The sequence below is a fragment of the Siphateles boraxobius genome, unplaced genomic scaffold, assembly GCF_051911475.1.
Source record: "Siphateles boraxobius isolate OS27281-9 unplaced genomic scaffold, OSU_SipBor_1 55, whole genome shotgun sequence".
Classification (NCBI taxonomy): Eukaryota; Metazoa; Chordata; class Actinopteri; order Cypriniformes; family Leuciscidae; genus Siphateles; species Siphateles boraxobius.
In genome coordinates, this window is record NW_027509181.1 from 2,064,749 (window position 1) to 2,091,214 (window position 26,466).

The window sequence follows — 26,466 nt, forward strand, 5'->3', positions numbered from 1 at the left end:
ACTAAGGTCTGACTCTAGAGACACACCCAGATTCCTGACTTGATTTTTAGTTGTTTGACCCCTAGACTGAAGGTATGCGTTCACCTTGAGAACTTCATCTTTGTTTCCAAACGCAATGACTTTTTTTAATCATAGTTTTGTCTTTGTTTAACTTAAGAAAGTTTTGGCACATCCAATTGTTTACTTCATCAATGCATTGGAACAGAGAGTTAATGGGGCTGTAATCGTTAGGCGATAGGGCTAAGTAGAGCTGTGTATCGTCTGCATAGCTGTGGTAAGCGATTTGGTTATTTCTCATTATTTGGCTCAATGGGAGCATGTACAGGTTGAATAGGAGTGGCGCAAGAATTGAGCCTTGAGGGACTCCGCATGTCATGGGTGTCCACTCAGACTCAGTATGACCTGAACCATTTTAGGACTATCCCAGAAAGCCCGACCCAGTTTTCCAGCCTGTCAAGAAGTATGTTGTGATCGACAGTGTCAAATGCAGCACTGAGGTCGAGTAGTACCAGCACTGATAATTTGCTTGTATCAGTATTTAAGCGAATATCGTTTATTATCTTTATGAGCGCTGTAGGGTATCTGGCTAAATCATGGGTCGTTCATCTGAACACATATAAATGGACATTCCTCCTGAAATCACAAAGCTTTTAACTTCTAAACTCATGAAGGCAAATTATGCATTAGGCTCCGGCCAGTCTGCAATAGACGATTCGGGTGACAACTTTATGGCACCCAGAGGTCCAACAGACAACAAGACACCGAGCTTCACAGTTATCACCCAACTATCCCCTTTTTCTGGCAAGGAAGAACTCAGTGTGAAGACACACACACACACACACACACGAAACTTTCATTAACTTCATCATATAAAGACTTTACCGAAATATATTTGATATGTTGTTATGTTCGTACGATTGCCCAGGTCCTATGAAGGTATCTGGGAAGTGTATAGTAGTTCTAAACAAACTACAAGGGTTTTTAATTATGCTTTTAATGTAACTTTGCAATATAATCCTCCTTACATGTCGTTTCTGATATGTACAGAACGCCCTAAGGCTGGCCAAGCCATATATGTTTATGAACATACCGTAAAATGTATTTTACTATGCTGTACCATATTTAGAGTGATTCTGACTAAATTCTGACACTGTCATAAACCATGCAAATGAGCCTCCCGACAGGACAAAAGGAACTTTCCCGCTCAAGGTTTGCTGAATGATTATTGGTCAGTGGCACTCCACAGAGGCGTGGACTGAGTTCCTTAAAGAGAACAGTCCATTCGCTTTCCTCGCTCTCTTACCCTCTCTCCTCCTCCTAGCATCATGTAACGGATCCGCGATTCCCCCTCGGGGGATCTTTTCCTTTGTTTCTTTAAGTTTTTATTTTTCCATTTCCGAATTCCCCTTTGTTCATTTCCACCGACGAGTGAAGTGAACTTAGCCTGAATTGTTTCTTTGGTAATTTACATCCGAGACCGTTTAAACCTTTGTTTGAAAGTGCGCGCTCCAGACCATCTGCAGACCACGTGACTCTCCCACGGAACAAATCCACATGCCTTCGAAGCAGCCACACAACGAGCAAGTGTGCAAGTATATATTCGTATTGAGCTTTCAGAGCTTTAAGATGTGTTTTTCCGTGTTGTCTCTCAAAGGTTTTAAGGTCTGTAATTTGCCACTGATCCTTTCAGATTATCTCTCTCTCATTCTCTCTCTCTCTTTATTGATGCATTCTCTTTCATCATGTCGTTGCCATTATTGTGTTTGTAAATAAATTTTATTCCTTGTAACGTTAGTAACCGTATTTGTAGTTTCCTTTATTAAATTCATTATATTCATTTATTGATTCTGTCTCTCGCTCATATACAAGTCCCTTTAATGTCTAAAGATCCAAAGCTATGTGCTTTACAACATTTATTGATACTTAAACAGTATCGTTATTGACCAGGAAGGTTGTCCCTTGTGGTCAGAGGGATAATTTCTCTTGAAAGTCTATAAGTGGGATAATTTTGGTGAGTTTTGATTAGATCGAATGATCAGGTTTGCTGGACAAACAGATGATTCGATTATAAATTAATCCCCTTAAAGATTACCCTGACGATCGATCTATGATAGACATAATTGATATATAAAATATTTAATTATAATCCGTTGTGATTGAGTATTAATATACAATTGAGCTGATAATAACCTGTCTGTAAAATATAGTCTAATTATGCAATTAATTATAATCCCTTGTGGTTAATTGTCTAGGTACACATATGAATACAGATGCAGGGAAAATATTATCCCTTTTTGGGAGATTTAACATGTATGATTATCTGGGTCAAACTGTATGAATAATTATTAATTGTGAAATTAGTAATTTTGAATACGTATCCCCAAAGCCTGACCCAGGTATTTCCTTACAGTTTGGTGGAGAATGCAGGCACATTTTAAACTTGTTTATGAGCAATTCAGTTTCAATCTATGTGTATATTGTTATTAATATTGTACGCGCGCTTCAAACCGTGAGTCGCGCAAAGCGAGTTCCCGGACTGAACTGACCGCAAAGGCACAAAGCCTATTTCAGTTCAGCACCATTAACAGCCCTAAATATGTCTAAACACTTTGGTCACTGTTAATCGCTAAAGTAAATTGCAGTTTCATAGTATTAAATTTGTTCCTGCAAAAACGATGAAAATCTCTTTGCAGTATCACATTTTGTTTTTAATATTATCAAATCCACCTGTAGAACGAAGAAATCTTCTCCAGCGCGTGAATACAACTGGATGGACGATGTTCTCCATCTACAGTTAAAAGGCCTGATCTTATATTATAGTCGTTAGATAAACGATAACTCTTGGTTTAACATTGACGTAGCTAATCAAGGGAAAACCTAAGACATTTAAATCAGAGTGCTATTGTGATTAAATGTTTACTAGAGCCGGACAACAGAAGTTCAATTCCTGTGTCCATATTTATGCGTAGTGTAAACCTGCCCATAAAACCTGCCTTTGTGCAGTATAGCACCGAAAAACCCGCCGAGATTTGAAATTGTATCTTGTGAATTCTGAAACTTCACTGAGTGAAAACTCTCTCAGAACTGAAATCGAGTGGTTGTAATTCCGTTGACAAACACTAGAGGGCAGCATCAAGTGTCTAACATTTCTCAAAATTACCACCCTCTGACGTCATTCTGCATGAGCGCAATCTCGTGGCCGTTATCAGCTAATGCTCTTTTACTGCTAAATCCATATGAATAGTGAATTAGCCTGTCTAAATTCTCCATAATTATTTGCATTTAAAGCTTTGCTCGTGCGAATATTATTTCGTGTTAGACAATTTTCCTGCTTTTGACTGGTACACTTACTTTAAGTTTGGTCAAACAAGATTTCAATTAAAACTTAGATTAAAATCCCAGCCGAGCCAGCGAGAGCCCACTTAGAAGGAAGTCCGCCACCTAGTGGCCACCACCCGCTAAGTCGGTTCACTCAGCACTCTTTTCTCTCTCTCTTTAGTTCTGTTGTGAATTGGTTTATTTCTACTTTTTCTCTTTTGATTATTTTATAATTATTGATGACACTTCACTGTTATCATAATTCTTATAGGATATCATCCTGATTCTTCAATTCTGTTACACGCTTATTTAAAATTGGATCAAACAACTTTGAATTTAACTTTAAATGAAAGTGTCTGGGTCAACCAAGTTACCCACAGGGAGGAAGTGCGCCCCCTTGTGGTGAAATACCACTACTGCGGTTTCATCCTGCTTGGCTTATTTCTACTTTTCTTATTTTTATTATTTCATAATTATTAATGATACCTTACCGTTATCATTGGTAGTTATCGGATATTATTCTGATTTTCCTTAATTCTTCTTGCATGCTTATTTAAATTTGATTTAAACTTCTTTGAATTTAATTTGAATTAAGTTTGTCTATTTAGTCAGGTGCACCACCACTGAGGAAGTCGCACCCTGGTGGCATTTTCTCCTTTGGGGTTAGGTTATTTTGATAAAATACCATCATTATCATAATTTCCTTTTGTTTATTATTATTTAGTAAAACCTTTGACTCCTTTTGCTACATAAAAAATCAATCAATTTGGTTTAAACAAGCCAGCCTTAATCCACTTTAAGTTTCACTTATTTAACCTTTGTGTATTTATAGGTAGCATTCACTAGAGCACCGTGGTGAGTTGCGGCATTCTCTGATTGGTATCCCGCAAGCGAGGTTACCTGACCGGCGGTACTGACGCTGGCCGTGCGGGAATTTCGGACACTCCCGAATCCCGTACCATCGCTGCGGCACGCAACTGCGACATCAGCAATTTGGAACTCCAATAGGTAACGTCAACCACGTCAGGCGACACACAAGGCAATTTTGGAATAATTACCTAAACCGAGGCGTAAAGAGGGGCCACTCTTTTTGAGGGTTCTAGGGAAAATCCACTTTGCCGTGCCGTTTGGCGTCTAGATCAACTACTTCGCGAGACCCACGACCAGCGCGGGACAGATGATGCAACAGACCCAGCGCTACAGAAAGGAGCAAAAAGACTTCAAAAGGCCCTGGGCGATCTTCGTCTTGAAACAGACCGAAGAAAGCAAGCGGAGAGAAACGCCAGAGAGGAACTCAACGAGAAACTCCGACAAGGTGAAGCTCTGCTTGCAAGAGCAGAGACTGAACTAAAAGAAAGAGACACTAAAGCCAAGACCTGCAAAAAAAAAACACTCGCACGCAGCCCGAGCTGAAATCCATGAGCTTACTCAGCAGAGACACAATCTCAAAAATGAACTTGACATTGTTGACAAAGAGTTGAAACACTCTTATAGACTGCAGAATGACCGGGAAGGGGAAACACGCACCACAAAGTTTCCCCTAACCAGCCGGTCCGTACCTTTCCGCCACAAACTCAGAGCTGAAAGGGGGGTTGAAAGCCAATTGCTCAAGATGTCACCAGCCAGCTTCCAGAGAACCCCTGCCGCTAACCACGGCATGGCCCCCAAAGAACTCGTCAAGCTGGCAAGAAACATCCCTACGTTCACTCCGAACCCTGCAGGAGGCCACGCCATGCATGTCTACCTAAAAGACATTGACTTTCATTCACAGACTGTCACCAATGTAACTACTTGGGACAGATTTCACCTGCTAAGAATTACGTCTAGCCGTAACATGCGCAGCTTCCTAGATCGTCAACCAGAGACTGTCAAAACTGACTACCAGCAGCTGCGACAAGCTTTGATTAAAGAATTCTCTGATCCAGAATCAGACCAAGGGCTCCTCATCGCCATGGACCTCAAGCAGACAAGACTTGAAACCCCACAGACCTACTACGGCCGATTCCGACAAGCCTACTTCAGAGCATGGAACGAGCCAGGTATGGAAGAGGATTTCAACTTCAGAAATCTGTTTCTCCGAAATCTGCATCCCACAATGAGTCATCACCTGGCCTGTTCACGGACCATGTCTGCCCAACAGCTACGAGACTTGGCCCACAAAAGCTTATGTCAAGCAAAAGACTGTGTCCGAAAAGTCTGTGAAAAACACCACAATCTACCCTGTCTCTGAACACTATTCAGAGCTGGCGCTAGAGGACGCCCCACAACACCACAGACATTTTAACAGAGAGTCAAGACCGTTCCAAGCCAGCAGAGGGCAGCACAACCGCAATGGTGCTCGTCCGAAGCACCAGAGCGGGCGCTCTGAAAGATTCTGGGACCGGCAACACCCATCCAACAACCCAAGGGGTGGAGCCACCTGGGAAGCCAGCCGGCGACCCAGAAATAGCCAAGCCCCATTGTCCGGAGCATCAAGCCCAGAGGGCCGGCATCGGAAACCCTCTCAACGTGTCACTGGTAAGCCCAAGTCTGAGCCTACATCAGATCAAAACAGTGAAGCCGCGTCAGAGAGAGCAGAGATCCTGAAGATGCTGAAAGAGATTCTCATAGATAATCTCACAAGAAAGACAACAGGGACGAGCCAGACCTCCTATGCCTAAGCATAAGACCAAGCACCCAGAACACTGCTCGTCAGCCACAGACCACAGAGCTAACGGTCACGTCACAAAGTGACAGCATCACCCAGCCACCACAGCTGACAGCTGCATAGCCTGAGCAAAACAGCACAATTTCCTACAACTGGGACCAAAATCCCAAAAGACCAATAAATGCTGTCCTGGCTATCACTTTGGAAAATGAGGTGAGCTTTGACACCCTGCTAGACACAGACCTCAGCTCAGACCTTACTTTAATGTTAGCTCAACACTTTGAAAGACTCAGTGCTAAAGCTAAGAGACAAGATCGAACTCTGACATCGCAAACGCAAATCCGGCTCGAACAGGTAGCTCCCATTCACCTGACAATTGGATCTATGAGTCTGATTCACCCAGTGCACATATCAAAATTTAACACGTACCCACTTTTAATTGGCAAAGACCTGCTAGATCGCTTTGAACCTTTACTGAACTTCAAACAACTGAAAGTTTGGGCTCAAGTGCGGGAACCCCTCCCCCTCCAGTCACACAGGCAACCCGAGCCAGACTGTCAGGTCACAGGGTTCAAGGGAACTCTCACAGCCAGCCACGGGAACACAGTTCCAGCACCAGACCAAGATTCAACTTCACCTCTCTGCACATTTCAGCTCACCAAAGACTCTGATTCCTTCTGCCCCAAGGCCACAACTGGCCTGCAGTTGAATGATGTAACCACTACTGACATTGTACTTTCACTATGGGCAGACAACTCAGCCATCAGTGTTCCACTATTCAATGCTCTCATTGAAGACACACCGGACCTTCCTTCTGCCAGCAAGCGCACCCGTTTTCCTTTAACCACGTGCCCATCAACCATGATGACGGCCAAAAGGTGTCTGCGCTTTGAACTTGAACTGGAACCACCGGTGTCTGACCCATTACTTCCTGGTCCTCCCGGACCCGCCCCATTATGTCTACATCGGAGCAAACATCCTGACTCGCCTCAAGACTCATGTGGACATCATTAATGAAGTAGCGTGGGCCCCATTGACTTTACAGCCCCCTGTTGTTCCAACCAACACTGAGAACCTCCTGTCAGGTCAGACCATTCCTGAGGTTCACACCCTAATCAACGAACAGGAAACTGTGATACCAGCCTGCATCAAAGGGGTCGCCGTCCGGCTCAACATGCGTTGTGGTCAAACCCTAAACCACACGCTGGGCTTCTTTCAACCTTCACCCAAATGTGTTGAACTTGGACTCACACTGGAAGCCACACCCCTTTCCGAAGTGTCATCTCGTGTAGTCTACATCCTTTTCAACAACTGCATGGCAAGGGACATCACAATTCCCAAGGCCTACCGAGTGGGATGGCTAGTGAGCCACGACTCCATGACTTTGAACTCACACTACCAATCATTGGGCCCATCCCATCTTCAATGATACCCGAAGGGAGAACAAACCACACAGTGTTAGCAGCACCCTTCAAACTCATCTCCATCACTTCGGTCATGCCAATGGACAAAGACCAGGTATGCAGAACAGAACTGACAGAGAACCAACACCTTGCAGTATACACAGTCTCCAAACAGCCTGCCTGCGAGACTGACGACACTGCTGCACCTCTGCCTACCAACACAACAGACGACACACCAACAGAGGAGCCGTACCCAGGATTTGAGTCTCAAGTTCAGCAAATTCTAAAAGACGCTGACGCAATTAAAAATAATGCAGATCTACAAAGACTCAGACAAGTCCTTTACAAATTCAAAGCATCCTTTGCCAAAGACTCTTTAGATTGTGGTCTCACCAAACTCCACACTGTACCCATGCCAACACACCCTAATGCTCCTCCCACTTTTGTCAGGCAGTACAAGATCCCCATCGCGTCACACGAACCAGTGCAAGAGATCATCGAATCCATGCTTGAAAAAGGTGTCATCCGTTCATGCAACAGCACATATTCTGCCCCCGTCTGGCCCGTACTCAAACCAAACGGCAAGTGGCGACCCACCATTGACTACAGGAAACTGAATCAACAGGTGCCACTGTCCCCATGGCCCATGACCCAGCTGGAACAAGAAATACCCAGAATCAGAGGAGCCACAATCTTCTCCACGTTTGATGTGGCCTCTGGATTCTGGACCATACCTGTAAATCCAGAAGATCAGCACAAGCTAGCCTTCACGTTCGGCAACAGACAATTCACTTTCACCAGGTACCCGTTAGGCTATGCCAACTCACCTGCTGAGTTCAACGTCTTCCTGAACAAAGCATGCCCAGATGCCAGAATGAGAGGTAACCTTAGCTACGTTGATGATGATCTCATGAAAAGCACAACAGTGGCTGACCACCTCAAAGAGATAGACTATGTTTTGAACCAATTATCCACTGCCGGCACCAAGAACGCCCTCCACAGAGGACAGTGGTGTCGAACCAAAGTCAACTATGTGGGCCTACTCGGATCACGGGGCATCGAACCGCAGTCCAGCCGTATTCAAGCTGTTCAAAACATCAAGCCACCCACCAACATCTCAGAGCTGCGAAGCTTTCTATGGGTGTGCAATTACTCACGTCAGTTCAGCAAAAGCTACTCAGACATTGCGAAACCTCTAACTGCCCTTCTGAAAAAAGACTGCCCATTTGTATGGACAGGAGTTTAAGAAAATGCCATGAATGAGCTAAAACGACACCTATGCATATGCTCATGGAGCTGGCTTACCCTGACCCACAAAAAGTTCTATCCAGAACCTGGGTTCTCCAACCACTGTCTCAGTGCTGGCCTGTACCAATGGGATGATCAAGACAAAAGAGTCGTTACATAGGCCAGCAAGACACTTCTCCCACCAGAGACTAAATTCTCAGACTGTGAAAAAGCTCTGCTCCGCACTGTATGTAGGCTTTATTCAAACTAATGAATCCTTAACTTTGAAATATGTATGATAAAATGTATGCTTTAGTTTTTACAAAGAAATATTACACTTGAAATATTGTTATTTTAATTGTTGCTGTAATTGTAACCTTTTTAATAAAATAGCAAATAATATATTTACAAGGTAGATGTAAACAAAATCTTAAAAGGTCAATATAAGCCTTCTCTTCAAATTATTTGTATTGTGTTTTATTAGTGACAAATTTGGGGAGAGGATACATATCCAAAACTTTCTGAAAATACAGTATGAGAATTAACTACACAATTACTAGAAATGTTCACCTTGGATATTATACAATTTGCAAGCAAAAATACAAGTGGAAAAATTACGGTAGCCTGTCGAGGAGCACTAGATTCGTGGGACTCACCGGCTGTATGTTGAGGGCGTCGATGACGAAGCTCTGTTGTGTGTTCCGTCTGGTTTGGTGGTCCCGCAATTAACTTTGTTTCAAGAACTGCAATCCTTTGTAAAAGTCTGTGGCAGTTAGAGCAGAAAGTAGATTCCAAAGGAGGCATTTTCTCATCCTTATGAATGTCCTAATGGCAGTTGTGTTTTCTGTTCCCCAGAATGTAAGCTTTCAGTGGGAGGGTGGTCGAATAAAAGAATTCTACTTTTTTTGTAGTAATCCAAGCGTTTGGGCAATATGCTGATTTGCTGGAGTTAAATTTAGGTGATAAAAGGAGATAAAATATAAAAATATAAAAGCGATAGAGCAAAGCGCGGAGCAGTAAGCAAGAGCGTCCGAACAGTAGCTGAGCAGGAAGTGAATGGAGGCTGGAAGCGAATGTTGAGAAAACCTCTATTTTCCTCGTGTTGCTCCATTTATTTTTCCTGTATTTTTCCATCCTCCAGATGCTGGTCACTCTGTCAACAAGAACATCATTAATATCAAAGTAAAGAACTTTGTTTGAACAAAGTTTGATCTGTAACTTACCCGTGTTTGGTTGTCTGCAATAAACTTCTGCATCTGGGTTCATACATTTCCGTTTCAGTGTGATCAGTTACTTATATAGCGTTTTTTACAATACAGATTGTTTCAAAGCAGCTTTAAAGTGCTAACAGGAAATTAGGCCTTCACCATCATCCATGGACCCTTCCGCTGACTTGCAGGAACATCTTTGTTGAGCTCTTTCTTGCTCTGAGGTTCATTCGGTTAACCCACCACCAGCACCCCACACCGCAATTAATCACCTCTGAAAGATGGGGAAGAGATCTCAGAGGAGGTGCTCAGTGCAGTTCAACGGTCAACCCTGTGCTCTATTCTGACTCAGCAAAGGAGAGCAGTGGATTTCTGCTGCACTGCTTGCTCAAGCAAGAGATGTAGCCGCAACTCCTCCCGACGGGTCATGGCTAATACTCAATTCACCCAAACTCTCCTGGTCCACCGGTGAGGTCCTGGCATGGGGAGACACCGCAGACTACCGATACAGCCAACCAGCACCTCACTGGCCCAGTCTGTTCCTTTCTGTATCACAAGATCACCATCAAATACATATACCCTCTTCCTCTGTTCCCTACCTCCTGGGAACTCCTCTGGGGTTCAACTGTCACCAAGCTGGACATTTGCAGTGCCTACAACCTTGTTCATCAACAGAAGGGACACGAGTGGAAGACCGACTTTGTGAACTCCACAGGCCACTATGAATATTGTTCCATGCCGTATGGCCTGGCCAATGCTCCCTCCATAATCCCAGGATTCATGAACAAGGCATTTCACGATGCATTCTCGTGTACATTGACGACACCATCTTCTCTCCTGAAACCTGATCGACCAATGGCAGCAAGTGTTGCTGGTGTTGGAAAAGCTACACAAATCTACACTGGTAGGTTAATGGACTTATCAAATTTCTGTTTTCAGGAATAGACAATTCAGTTCCTAGGCTAAAACATAAGCCCCGAGGACGTAGATGGACCCAGGGAAAGTCAGTGCAGTACTCACCTGGCAACTTCCCACTACTATAAATAGTATTTCCCTGGGTTTTGACAATTTTTACTGTGGATTCATCAGGTATTATAACATCGTCACTGCACCTCTCACCTGTGGTTAAAAAAAGAAAAAAATCTCAGTCAAGGACTGCTCCAGCCTCTGAAGGATGTCTTTACAAGTGCTCCAATCCTCCTTCATCCTGACCCTATTCTGCTTTCAGTTGTGAAAGTCGATACTTCCAGTCTGTCTCCCTCATCCTCAGATGGATATGGCTGATAGTGTGTGATTCCCCTCTGCTGCTGCTCCTGGATGACAGTCAATGCTGTCTGTGAGATCTTGGACTTGCGCAGTGGAGGGGTCATCTTGATTACCTTGAAGCTGAGAGAGGTATGGCCCAGAGGATAGGTCCTGGGTCGCTCGAGATGTTAACCTGGATCCGGCCCTACTCAACAGCTTCCTGTATCCTGTTACTGTTGGTCCTTGGAATAGTCTTAACCATCCCCCCATTATGATGTACCTTGGTAGTACCAAGGGTGTTTCTATGTGGTTGCTAGGTGTTCAGCTAGCTGTGCGTTTGCTAGGGTGTTATTGCTGGTGCATTGCAAGTTTTTGCTGGTACAAGTCAAAAAAGCCACCCCCATGGCATCACGAAAGTCTGACTTCCTAGCCAACTGAACACTTTATCACAACTTTTTCCATTCAGCTAGGTTCATCAACCATAGCTCCATACAGGACAGCCAGGAACCTTGGGATTGTGATGGATGATCAGTGAAACTTAACAGACCAGACTGCTAGAACTACCTGTTCCTGCAGATTTGTATATATGTGTATAAATGAGTGTGTGTGTGTGTATATATATATATATATATATATATCGTCATAAACTCACGTTTTAGTATCAACGGAAAAAATCAACCTATTCACATGCGCAAAAATTTGCTTGGAAACATCACATTTGAGCGGTGCTTACGCTGAATGGTACAAATTGTACTACTGAATATTTAAACAGAGCAGTGTAATTATATGTTAGGTTGACTATAATCAACATGCTGCGATGTCGAGATTGCAATTTTGGAATGCACACCGTGTGTGTCACGATCAAACAATGGAGACATAAAAACAATCCATCATTTTGTTCATACAGGGCATCATTCAAACTGCAAAGTGTTTACTTATATTTGTGTACACTCGCAATAAAACCCAACATTGTGCTTTGTTGTCTTTTCAAACTGTAACCTACAACTGTCACCCAACCAAAATCTCTCTCACACACACACACACACACACACACACACACACACACACACACACACACACACACACACACACACACACTGTTTAAAGCAAAAAATATTTATCCAACCACATTTAAAAACAGTCTGTTGGTGCCATTTATTATATTCAATTGGTTTTCATTTCGTTTCTTCTAACAGAGCACTAATCTGTTTATTTTTAAGTCACAAATTCTACATTGATTAAAAAAGAAAAATCAAATGTGTTTTTATTTTATACAGAAATAAATTATTTATAATTCAGATGAGAATAAAGTTAGTGTTAGTTCAAATTTTAAGAAAAAAACAAATACAGGTGAAATGCGAAAAATTATAATAATTTCCAATTCCAATGGTCCAAAAGTCCATTTATTTCAGTAATTCCACTTAAAGGTGAAACTAATATATTATATAGACTCATTACATGGAAAGTGAGATATTTCAAGCCTTTATTTGTTAATATTTTGATGATTATGGCTTACAGCTATGAAAACTTTTTCACAATATTCTAATTTTGAATTAGGGGTTTTCATAAGCTGTAAGCCATAATCATCAAAATTATAACAAATAAAGGCTTGAAATATCTCACCTTGCATGTAATGAGTCTATATAATATATTAGTTTCACCTTTAAGTTGAATTGCTGAAATAAATGAACGTTTGCACGATATTCAAATTTTTGAGTTTCACCTGTATATTGATCTGAAATATAGCACATTCATTTTAAATTCATTCAGGTTCAATTACCAAATCTACAATCATAATTAAATTTAAAGCAAACAATACATTTAAAATATATGGGTTGTATGCATATTTTGTAATAAAAAAAAGATATATATCCAAAAAGTCAAGGCCTTAAACTTTAACAAGGGTTAAACTCTTGTCACTGTAACAGACACAATCACACGCACACACATGCACGCACGCACGCACGCACGCACGCACGCACGCACGCACGCACGCACGCACGCACGCACGCACACACGCACACACACACACACACACACACACACACACACACACACGTCAAGACACTTACATTTTAGATGCAATATTGACTTTTTCTATTTCAGCAGCGAAAATATTTAACCCTCTGAGATCGACTATTGCGCTCGCTTTTTTTCTTATCAGTGCAAAAGAAACTCAAAATACTCTGTTGATTTTGATCTAACATATTAAGTGTTGTACATCATTAAATCATAAGTGTCAATTTTTCTGTGGATACTCACAATAAAAACAAAGTGTTGTGCTTTTCGCCAAATAAAGAAAAACAAACATGATGCACATTCTGCCTTCTCTCTGTCAGTTAAGTCCATTCTGAAACGCGTCCGAAAATTAACTGTAATTCCGCGAATACTTGTCATAACGGCACGAGTGTTTTTCCATAATGAAGCTTGAACTCTCTTCTTTTAAATTAATTAATTTATATAAAAAAAACAAATATTCTCAGTTTATGTAATCTGTATGAAAAGAGAGAGATGTCAGTCTTTTTCTTTCCAGCTCATTATACCCAATTACGCGTTAATGTGCCACGCCCACAGAGAGCGCACGGTATTCAAACACAAATGATCTAAGGCAAGCCATTCAAACATGCCAAAGACTAAAAAAGACTACTGTCACATTAAATAGGTACGCTTTTGTTCACCAATTTCTGCTCATAGTTAAATATACTATAGTATGATGTTTGGTCAAAAATAAAGTAGGTATATTGAATTATCAACTAAGATGTTATTATAGTGTTTGTTCCAATATTCAAACTAATGAATCCTTACCTTTTTTAATACGTATGATAAAATGTATACTTTTTACAAAGAAATACACTTGAAATATTGTTAAAATTGTAATTGTTGTTGTAATTGTAACCTATTTGTAATTGGTTACAATTTCTAATTGTAAAATATGTATATATAGATAAATTATTTTGTCCTTGTATTCTGTGGGATCCTGTGACACACCTGTGTGAAAGGCTAATTAATATGCAGCTCATTATGTATGTGGCACATTATCCGGCCTTTGTCTTCTCAGGTGTGAACACGCCCATATTGCCTTTCCAAACAAAAGGTGTCTTATAAAATTTAAATCAATGTATTGTTTTGTGTAAATGATTAGGCAGGATGATTTTCAGATCATTTTGAAGCAAAAATTCTAGGCAACAACACTCATTAGTCAAAAGTCTTGTGGACACATATTTAGTATGTGTTTTGTGGCCTTATTTCAGAGACTTTAAGTTTTAGTTTTTTCAATAACCACGCATAAACATTATTCTCTAAAAAATACAAAAATGTACATACATGTTGCTCACATATTACGGTAGCCCCGTTGTGCTATATAGAGTGAATTTACACTTTTGACATTAACATGTTTATAAATAACTGAAAAAAGCACAAATGTCAGAGCATGTCAGAACACCTCAAGGACCCCAAAAACCCCTTGGACCTCAGAGGGTTAAACAAAGATCAGAGCAGAACAATCGCGCATCTCACAGCAACGTGTTTTCTCATTACTGAATGATTGAGCATTTTGAAGAATCGGTGGACTCAAAGACTCAATGACCAATCCATCAGGGCCGTGCACAGACATTTTGAGGGGCAGTGGCCTAAACAAAAAAAAAACGGGGCACTAAGGGGGTGGTTGCTTGTTAACACAAATTATTCAGTTATTACAAAATATACAATTAAAAGAGAAGACAGCACATGCTCAAATACATTTTAGACTTTATCAGGAGAATACTCTTACCAGGGGTGTTATTCATACCACTTTGTCTACAGAGTGTGCCAACAACAGAAAATTTAGTTATTGGTATTAGATCTGATCGAGAGTACAATAATTTGATTAGACAAGCAGCTAATTCTAAGAACGTAGATATGTTGTACAAGTTGTTAGCACTAGTAGAAGACCAAGAGCAAAACATTACTGACATAAATACAAAAAAAAAAAGAATAATTTCACAGATTCAACCACTGTCTTGCATAGCCTACCTGTTAATGTGACAGCTTTCGTGATGCTTTTACACTGGGCTCGTTTGCTGCGGTCCGAGGCCGAGCGCGATTGTTGGTTTCACACTCAACTTGATTATATCGAACTCTGGAGCGTTTGCGTGCATCTTACGTCATTGCAAACGTGCACGGCGCATGATAGAAAACACGATGCGGGTCAATATATTGTGTTTTTTATTAATTTGGTGCTATTATGCATAGCTGAGTAAACAGCACAGGTTTACTGTCTTCCCGCTGTTTGCAAATGGACTCTTTTGAGAAGACAGTGGATTTCCATTAATTTGTTGCCCTGATTGCACGCACTATGCGCGAATACACTGCAGACTCACTCTTGCTCATATCCAAGGTAAATCTTCATCCCTTACGTGTGTTTTATTTTAACTAACTTCCTGAACAAGTGCGCACCCGAGTCCGTGTTGCTTTCACATGCACGCGAACCGCAGCACAGTTCGGGAGCAACCGAACTCAGACCACCTCCTCCAGGCAGTCTCGGGTTCGGTACCCCAGTGCGCACCCGAGTCCACATGACAGCGTTCACATTAGCGATTTTTCATGCGAACCGTGCCCCGTTCAGAACTAAACTGCCTGTGTGAAAGGGTCATCAGTTTCAAGAGAGTGCCGCGCAGACAAATATACTGTGAGTGATGCTGCGGAGCGAGCGGGAAAACCTGGAGCTGATTGGCGGAATCAGCGGAATGCTTTGAGCGGAGCGGTGGGGGTGGGGAAGAGGGGCACCTCAGTCGATGAGGGCAGAGGGGCAGTGGCTCTAGCCACCGGGCCACCCCCCTGTGCACGGCCCTGCAATCCATAAACATCTGTCTCATTCATGAATGATTCAGTTGTTCGAACGAATTGTTTGAACGAATGAATCAATGACTCGCTCATTAAGACGGTCGCCTGGCGACACCTAATGACGGTTTAGTGTTACAGTAGGTGGTAGAGCCCGACCGATATGTATTTTTGGGGGCCGATGCCGATACCGATAAAAAAAAGCCTGATACCGATATTTCGGCCGATATTATTTATGTGTACAGTAGCAATATTATTTATGTGTATTATAGTACAGTACCAGTCAAACGTTTGGACACACTTTCCTATTGGTGTACAAACTTTTGATGGGTACTGTATATAGAATACACAGTATTTAAACAGAATAAAAATATAAACGTTTTGCAATGATCACTCAAATGTGGTGATCAAACACTTCTGTGACAGATATGTAAAGGAGGCAGGGGGAATGATAGAATGAGAATGATACAATTGAGCTGTAACCAAACATGTTATATTATATTATATTCTAAATACTGTTGCATAATCTTCACTAACGACTTTGTCTTTTAATTTGGTCACGTTATATAAAACAACTTGTATCAATAAATATATCAAAAGTGTCATTGACATTATCTTCTATTTTTAGTCTTAATTCCTCTAATATCTACCAGTGGAGGAATAACTCAGATCTTTTTACTAAAGTAAAATTTATAATATCATAATGAAAACGTTTTTAATTACATAATGTACAGACTTTTATACTATTTTAAATTAGTAGTAAGCTAAATGTACCTACTAAACGTGAAACTAGGCTACTCTTAATGCAAAATGGCCCTATATAAAGTGTTATAATTATATAAATTCTTGGAATATTGCTTGATGTTGTAACGTAGCGTTATAAGCAAAATTAGCTTTAACACTGTGTCTACACACCGGACGCGTCCGTTATTGCACGCGTGAGTCGCAACAGCTGTTTACCCGAGACGCGGAAAAGCACCCGTTACAGAGCAGAATGGGCCATCCGTTTACTATCGGAGATTTGTCGCTCGCGCCACGCATTTTAATCAATGTTTAATCAATCACTTACCTGGATTTAATAAATAAAAAGTAAATATAGCAGACAATATAATCAGGACTTCTCAGCTGCGTGCTTGCAATAGTCACAAGCTCACACAATACGTGACAGAGGCTGGCAGCAGAGAAATCAATTCAGTGAATTACACTGCGCAAATCAAAAGTAATAGTCTACTACCCGCTGGATGAAGAAGGGTTGGCTCTCAACAGAACATATTCATTTTATTTTATTTTTCGTGTTCGCATTTATGAGGAAAAAACGGACGTGACAAGCTCCGAAAGCGGCACTGAAGTGCTTTGAAACTTTCACATAGACCTCGAACAGAAAGCACAAAGCCTTTCATTAAAGTAAATTTAGTTTTGTATTAATTATATCTTAATTTTAATCAATGTTTCATCAACCAAATGCCTGGATTTTATAAATAAGAAGTAAATATAACAGACAATAGATAATCTCGAAACGGAGGCGCCGGCGAGTGAACTGCAACTCGTCTCATAAATGAACCGAAACTCAGCGTATAGACCTGAGAAATATATCTATTGAAATGTCTACTTTCAAACAGAACAAATCAAAACAAAAGACAAACTGCTCTCTGCTTATGTAATCCTTCTGAAATGTACATTTCTCTCTGACGTGTTCAAAGATCGCGAGTCCGCATCCTCAACTTCATCTTTGCAGCCCACAATGACTGAAAACACTTGTTATTAAAAAAAAATTAAAATGTCTCCTTGCTATATTTGATGTATTCATATCATTGCTTTTGCCAGTTCATTGTGACAGCTTTTAGGTGCTTTATTGGCAGCGCCATCCTTGCATGAATCACCGCACGCCACATTTTTTTAATATTTATTTATCGGCCATTATAAATGCCGATACCGATAGTTATGAAAATGCATAATATCGGCCGATAATATCGGCTCGCCGATATATCGGTCGGGCTCTAGTAGGTGGACAACCAGAATAACACTTTTACCGCCGCTGTTCTGCCGCGGTGCTAAAATTTGGGGTGTATTTGCTGCCTTTTAGCGCTAAGAGGCGCTACAATCACAGACTTTGAATAGTATCCGTTTATTCTCTCTATTGCGTAATCTGCCACTGCGCCGCGGCTCATTCAGAGCGATTGAAAGCTGGTAGCAGATGAATTCACGTGAAACGTAGTTAAAATAATTCATAATCACAATACTGAAATTTAATTGAATAAATAATGAAACTTAAAACATTGCAATAGAAACATATTAAGCTACATCAATGAGGCTTTGCAAGAGCATAAGACATTGATCGAACAGTGTTCTGACGGTAGCTCAGTGGTCAACGCAACGACATGAGACTCTCGGAGCTTCAAGCGACCCGAGGTCGAATCTCATTGTAGCATACATGCTGTTGGCCGAAAGCATTAATGTTTTACCGTTCTTGATGCTTAACTGTTTATTAGCGAGTTTATTGACAGTTTATTTATTTAAAGTCAAACATTTTGTTTAATTAGCAATGGCAAATTACAACCTAAATTTGCTACATTTCTGTAGAGCCGTTGCACAGACAACAAAACTGATAAAGGAAGATTGTCAGCCGATCGCGTCAGAAAATGAAAATGAAAAAGCTTGTCTTTAGTCTGCTAAATTATTGTGTAAAAAAACACTAAAATTACTTAAGTTTGAAACCCCATCGAACATTTCAAGGTGTAAATAAAGTGTCGGGACAGTCTTTTTTTAATTTAAAAAGCTGCATCCAGTTTAGAGTTTCCTTTGCGATGCAAAATAAGAAACACAGAATCTTATTCTTGTGACATTTTAAATCTGTATTGCCAAATAAATTGCAGATAAATTAAACAATTAAAACAGTACAAAAAGAAATAGTCCAAAACAACAAATTAAAAACATGTGTTTTTCTTTGCCTCTCTCTCACGCTGGATCTCTTTTTAGCAAGTTTATTTAGTCTCCCTTGCTGCGTGCGCCCGATCTCTCTCGAAATTAAACATTTCAGGGTAAAAACGCATCATACAGCTGATAATACTGTATGTCGCTGCGTGTCATCCATAAAAATCGCGAAAAAATACAGTAACCAATTATTTAGCCTTTGTTGCTCCAAAGACACAGCATGCCTTGTTGAATTCACCTTACAATAAAATGAGGTTGATCGCGAATTAAAGAGCTCTGTATCTGCTGATCACTCCCATTCGTTTCTTGGCATGAACGCGTTTCGTCAACAGTTCATGTTTAGATAATGCCAGATTGTTGACAATCTGGTCAAACATTCTAAAACTCTACAAAACCAGTTGAATAAACTGGATTGAACACTTAAATTAAAATTTTGTGTTTTAAGTTTTTTAAATATGCTACAATAAATAAACTACAATATTTATAATAATAAGATATGGGGCCTACATTTGGACACATCGAGATATTTGCCCTTAAAATAATTTTGCCTTTGCTCATCAGGCTGGCTATCCGACACTCTCCATATGAAAGAGGAACATTAACACCTATTGTCCTGTCCCTCCAAATTCCCTCACAGGCTATCTGAGTTTGAGATTGACTTAAAACAAAGTTTTAAGCGCAATTCACGCTTAAATCGCTATTCTAAACATAGCATTTGAATATTAAAGTGTTGATAATGAAGGAATTAAACGATTTAAGCTAGGTACATGTAATGATATTTCTGTCATAAAATTTTATTACTAAATATTTAATTATTTCAATAATTTAAGAAATAAAACTGGTTTGGGCCAGCTTTTTCCAAGCAAAACTATAATTTTCAAACACATGTTCTCATGAATTCTCATTTGTTGTCATGAACAAAATGTTCAACTCAATATTAAATTCTACAGGGATCGTTGGATCCTTCACTCTATATGTGCATGCAATTTGTGAATTAAGTTTTATTATTATTATTCAAATATATCTCGAACCACGGTGCTTCGTGGTACTGCTGCTAAACTAAATAACATTTATAGAATAATTATGAACTTAAATGAAAGAATATTGCACCATTTTGACAAATAAATTATTTGATCTGTTTTTACATTTTAATTCAGGGCAATTTAGCCTACATTTAATTAGAGCGAGATTTTCACGATTGTCATTTTCTCATTGGGAGGGGCTTACATGATGGCTAAACTGGTATCTCGTTTTCATATGGATTAGATAATCAGATAACATTTATTAGCCTAAATATTTAGACATTTAAAGGCTTTAGACATAGCCGTTTTCTTATCGTGACTGAGCTGAGGCAAATGGCTTTCGGTTCATATTTGTGACGCGCAGTTCTCGGAGACAGAGACGACAGATAAACTTTTGTCGTTAGCCTAATATGAATAAAAGTTTACAGTTTTGAACGATGTTGGCTACTCTACTCTTATCTGTATGACCAAAAAATCACAGAGTAGCCTATTAAGTTATTTTAGCTGTTATGAAAAAAATAAATCCAAAAGAAACGCGCCGCCGCGTTTGTCGAACATTAACTCAACATGCCAGAATAAAACCTGATTTTAGAAAAATGCATATGGCCGCTCGGCGTGGTGTGCCAAAACACTTAATTATAAACTTCAATATTTCATTCAATATAATCTAATATAAAAACGTTTTGTGAAGCCGTGCATGCATCAAGGCCACTGGACAACTGGAACGCTGGTTTTGGTTTTATTGTTTGTCGTTTAAACGTGCCTGTTGCATAGGCTATCTTTATTTTATGTCTATGGTCTATTGGTGAAGTAGCCTATAGCATTGATTACTGTGGAGGGTGGGGTGTGGGGATTAAAATAATTCAGCAGAAGCACGGAAGTTTAGACCAGAAGGAAATCCCCGTCCCCTCTGGCAAATCGCACTTTACTTAAAACCTTAAAAATAGCCTTATAGCCTTTGATTTTTAAGGTTTTAAGTAAAGTGCGATTTGCCAGGGGGGACGGGGATTTCCTTCTGGTCTAAACATCCCTGCTTCTGCTGAATTATTTTAATAATAATAGGCTATTATTATTATAATTATTTTAATTTTTTTATTTTTACAGATCTGCTTTTGAATTTACGATTGGTATTATTATACAGATGTAAAGTCGTTCTGTTGGATACTATTTGTTCCTTAGTGTAAAGTGGAAATGCATGGTAATTTTATTTTATAAATATAAGCAAAAAACTAAATTGTGTAACAGAGTTTTAGAACTAGACAAATCTCTCTGCATTAATAGCTTAAATATAAAATTTGACTACAGTAGTCCATGTTTGATTGGGCTTCGAACCCGTGTCATCTCTATGTTCGATCCGTAATTTCTACCACTCACATGAGCGAGAAAACGTTTTGTCGTTAGCCTATTGTGAGTGTAGGCCTACTTTACATGAAAAAAAGTAGACCTTTTACAGTTTTAAAAGATTTTATTTTAGCTGTTATGAGAAAAATAAATTCAGGTGAACGCGCCGCCGCGTTTGTCAAACTCTAATTCAATGCCAGAATAAAACCCGATTTTAGAATACGCACTCGGCGTGGTGTGTCAAAATACTTAATTATAAACTTCAATATTTCGTTCAAAACCACCTCAAAACGCTTTGTGACATTTTAAAAAGCCGTGAATCAATGTATTAAGGCCACTGAAACCAGGATCGTAACTGAAACACGCTGCATGTTATCTCTCAATACAGGAGCAGTTTTGTTTTCACACAGTTTTTGTTTCGTTCAAACATAGACCATCCATGGCAAGCAGACTTTGGGACAAACAAGGAGAACTAAAATGAGGATCAATATCAGCGTGGCGTTTTTGAGATGCCGAGAGCTCCACGTCCGCGACTAACTTGGACTTGACAGAGCTTCACGAGTCACAACTTTACAGCTTCATTAGACAGGTGAGCAAATGTACATAAAACAAATCAATGTTATATAACGTTAGATCAACATGATGAAATGTTAGAATATGGTCAGTATGTTATTCTAATGTTGATCTAGCTTACTGCTAGTTTCGTATAGCAAACGAACTAACACGTAGTATAACATTATAACTAGTGGTGGGCAGTTATCGGCGTTAACGTGCTGCGTTAACGTGAGACTCTTATCGGGCGATAAAAAAAAAATATCGCCGTTAATCTATTCTCAAAGTTGGGTTGGGAGCTGAGCTGGGTCTATACTACGCAAGCTATGATGACTTTCACCTTGATATTTTAGCGCTGATGTAACTTATACCTAGCCGAATTGCACTGTAGGGGGTAGGGATGGGAATTGAAAACCGGTTCCACTCGAAAACCGGTTCTAAGTTTTACGAACCATCGATATTGTATGCCCTCGACGTTAACGATTCCTCTTATCAATGCTCCTGCTCTGAGTCCAAGCCATAATATACAGACCACGAACTCAACCTTCCATTTTGTCCTTTATCGGGCACCATAGCATGACGTCCAGGGCCTGAAATTAACACCTGACCACGCGCCAAATGCAGGTGAATTTTGCTATTGGCGGGTAAAACTGTCAATCTACCTGCCACATTGGCGGGTAGCCAATGAGAATTGAGTGATTCATTATTATTTTTTATTTTTTTCGTCTGTCCGATAACATCAACAATTTTCATTCAAGCAGCTGATTTCTGTGAATGCATGTAAAACTAAATGTATATTGCATTACAGGGTGAAGTCAGTATATACATTAACGACGATTTGAGACAAATAAATGTACATTTAATGTAAAACTATGTAAACGGCGCTCTGTGGCACGGCAGGATTTTGAACAAGGTCCTGAGCCGTTGCTGGGCGCCGCGGACAGACGCCGAGTGGCGCCGCTGGTGTGTGTACACTGATAGAAAATAATGTTTTCGAATTTTAAAGACATGGTTCTGCGCGACGTGGCACCGTGCATCCGGTGTGCAACCCCCTTAAGTGTTATTATTACTTATAATGATTTTGGTAATTACTTGACAGCACTCAGCACTTAAATGTGAATTCTTACAAGTTAAAGAACAATGTTTGTGTGATTTCTATTTTTCACCTTTATGAGGCAAAATAAAAAAAAAATAAAAAAAAAAGAATTGGCTGGTAAAAAGTTACTGTGGCAGGTGTTTTTTTAAATCCACCTGCCACCGTGGCTGGTGGTCAAAAAAGTTAACTTCAGGCCCTGGTGACGTCCTATACGCATCTGTGCGTCATTCATGATGTCAAAGCGATTTGAGCAGAGGAGGTAAACATGGAGTGGAAAAGACGATCTAAAGCTTGGCTTTATTTTACTAAACGAGACAAATTATGCTGTTTCCTGTTTGCATAAACAGGGGTTTTCCTGCATTAAGTTCGGTGAGTAATGTAGATGAACTGCTGCGCTTGTGACAGGGCACATGTTTAACTGAAAGAACGAGAGAGAGAGAGAGAGAGAGAAAGACCCGGGCGCGCGCGCGCACTCTCTCACTTCGGAGCCAGGCGAAAGTGTACAAGCCTAGACTTCACCATCTCCACACTAAGCGCTGTCTTGCTGTCTCTCCCTCACACATATTACAGGGTTCGTACAGACTTTTCAAGCACTACTTTTTTGAATTTCAAGGACTTCAATCCGCACTTATCAAACATTATCTTTATTTTTTTAATAAAGATTATCAAATATCTTTATTATTTATTTATTTTTTACTCAAATTAAATATATATGGTATCTTATGTTTCACTTCATAGAGGTCAATCCATTGACCAGCGCTGTCAGGAATGGGAAATCCCCTAAACCATTGAAAGGATATTGAAACTGATTTTTTTCCCCATTAATATATATGACTGACCTGAAGAATGAAAGTTGTATTATATACTTATCATATACTTAATATCATGCTCATAGCCATGGCATGAGAGATAGCTCTATATCTCAGATGGGCTGCAGCGTTGATTTAGTGTGAAACAATTGTATTTTTTCCACAAAAAAAAAAATCATAATATTTTTAATTAGGGATGCACCGATACCACTTTTTGCAGAACGAGATACCGATACCGTAACTGATCCCTGAATTTTCACTGCATTTGTCATTTTTAAATGTATTAGTAGATAAACCAAAACAATATAAATCATATTAGTTGGCTTAATTTGTTCATCAAATATATATTTATTTCAATTATTTTCATGCTTAATTAAGCCTGCTAAAATGCATTGTATGAGCTTCTGTTACTGTACATTCTATTGATCCTATTTTATCTTTCATTGAATAGCACAGCACATATTTAGACTAGAGCAGCTCCAGAAGGGTCAGTGCTGAGGATTGGGTCAGTGGTACAAATGTTTAGCACCAGTGAAATATCAATTATTTAATCCAATTTTGATACTACAACAAAAACTGCCAGCCTAATTAATGTGATTTTTAAAAATTATGAAGGTAAGCAGTCAGCAACTAATTAAGAACGAATAATCAACTTACAAATAAATACAATAGAACAAAGAAAGGCTACAAATGAAATAAACAGTGTTTTTAGAGTTTTTCGGGTAGATCTAACAGGTACAGAAATTTGAATAAAGTAATCAAATGTGAAAAAATTGCATATTCATTACTGAATAAATTAAATATAGATGGATCTTTTTGTAAAGTTGAAAAGGGTAGCCTATTTAGTCAAGAGCAGTGAGTAATCCATTTGTCCATTGTTTGATTAACATTAAAACAGCAGTGGGTTTGTTAAACCGCCCCTTTAAGACCGAACGTACGGACCCCATTTGAACATGGCTACGTTCACTTGAGATATAACTGACTATGTATACTAGGATACTCGCCAAGATGGGCGTTTTTACATTATTTTGTGTGAATTCGTCCGTACAAGTGCAAGACGTGAAAGACAATTTAATTCAGTATTCGCGCGCGGAGACGCCGGTTTGCGGGGCGCGCGCTGATGTTTGCCTTCATGGAACTTCTTGACTGCAAATGTCCAGTAATAATATAGGGAATCACTCGTTATACATAAATCAGGTAACAGTTCATGTTGTACTTTACTTAGCCTATATATACGATTTAGTTGTCATCCAAATAACACGCGCTGAGTGGACGATCAGCAATCAAGAGCATTCAACAGAACTGCGCTCTTTCTCGTCAGTTAACGTTAATAATAAGCTACATGCCTCGTTTTCTTTTCTTTGCCATTGACATCCGACTGAACTACAAACCTTCCACTGATGTCTGTTTAAAGGGATGTGCTCGACCAGCTCGCATGTCTGTGCCGCTGCGCGCTCAATCCACTGATCCGATTTCTCTGATCAGCTCGCGCACCACAGCTATACACACGCTGCCTGGGCCTATCGGTTGTTGGTCTCGGAGCATTTTTACGAGTACATGAGCTCGGTATCGGTGCATCCCTATTTTTAATAATTCAAGCACTTTTCAAGTACCTCTTCAAAAATATGGCTGTTTTCAAGGGTTTTCCAGGACTTAAATTTCAAAAAGTCAAATTCAAGTACTTCATGCACTTTAAGCACCTTGTACGAACCCTGATATTAACCAAAATAAATCGGAACGATGTTAAAAAGGTCGGAAGACCAAAGTTTCATGTGGAGCAGTGAGAGATTTTGTTTCGCTGAATTACCGCTGGGTGTGAATTCTGCTTAAATAAGTTACCTTATCTTCTCTGAAAAGCGTTCCACACATTCAGCTGACAGTCTCAAGTACCACCTAAACACAAAGCATCCCTTAGCTAATGCGGTAGATGCCGGGCCAAGCACTGATGTAATGTTAAACTACTATGTTTGAGTGCAACCGAGGCAAGCCTGTCAGCACAGCTCTATCAGTTAGATATAAAGATGTATCCAATAGTAAACACAAGTACATATGATTGAACTTGAATTATTTTCATCACCAATTATCATAGTAGAACAGCTTTCTCAAGCAGTTTGTGATGCATTTTGGAAACAGGAGATGAGCCACTGGTCTAATGTGCCACCTGGCTTGAGAAACCCATTCTCAAAGACTTAGGCCTACTTTTAGTCATTATTTGGGTAGCACACAAATTCTGAATGCCTTCGACAGAATTTAAATGAGCCATTTTAATCTAGATTAATCTAGATTAATTCCAAGATTACAGTGAGATTAATCTAGATTAAAAATATTAATCTATGCCCACCACTAATTATAACTTTCAACACACATTTAAATGCTGTTTAGTGTGATAGTATAAAGTTAGACCAAGTGAAGCAGCGCTGCGTTACCTCACAAGTTTAAAGGGGTGGATGATTTGGATTTCACTTTTTTCATTTTAAATAGTGTGTAATGTTTGCTGTTGGTGCATGAACAGTATCTGCAAAGTTGCTGCACTGAAAGTTCAACGTAAGCAGAGATATCGTCTTTTAAAAATCAGGAAGTTTAATGCCTACAAAAACGACTCGAATGGGACTACAACGAGATACTCAACGAGAAGAGTTATAGTGGAGAGCAGTAGCCATACCGTCGAAAGTGTGTTATTTTCACCCAGCTGTCAGGTCTTCTGTGTTCGTCAACGATGGCTACAATTTATGTTTGATTATGTTCCTGAAAATTACAATCGTAATTTAATTCTCTGAGCTGCGCATATTACGGAAGACAGCTTCCAGAATCTCCACGAATTCAATGCCCGATTCAACTGTTACTAAAAC

General features: G+C 39.9%; 1 protein-coding gene across 1 annotated transcript in view; it reads right to left on the minus strand.

Moving 5' to 3' along the window:
* Nucleotides 1–26,466, minus strand: part of pkmyt1 (protein kinase, membrane associated tyrosine/threonine 1) — a 181,461-nt gene that overhangs the window by 14,142 nt on the left and 140,853 nt on the right. The window lies entirely within an intron of this gene.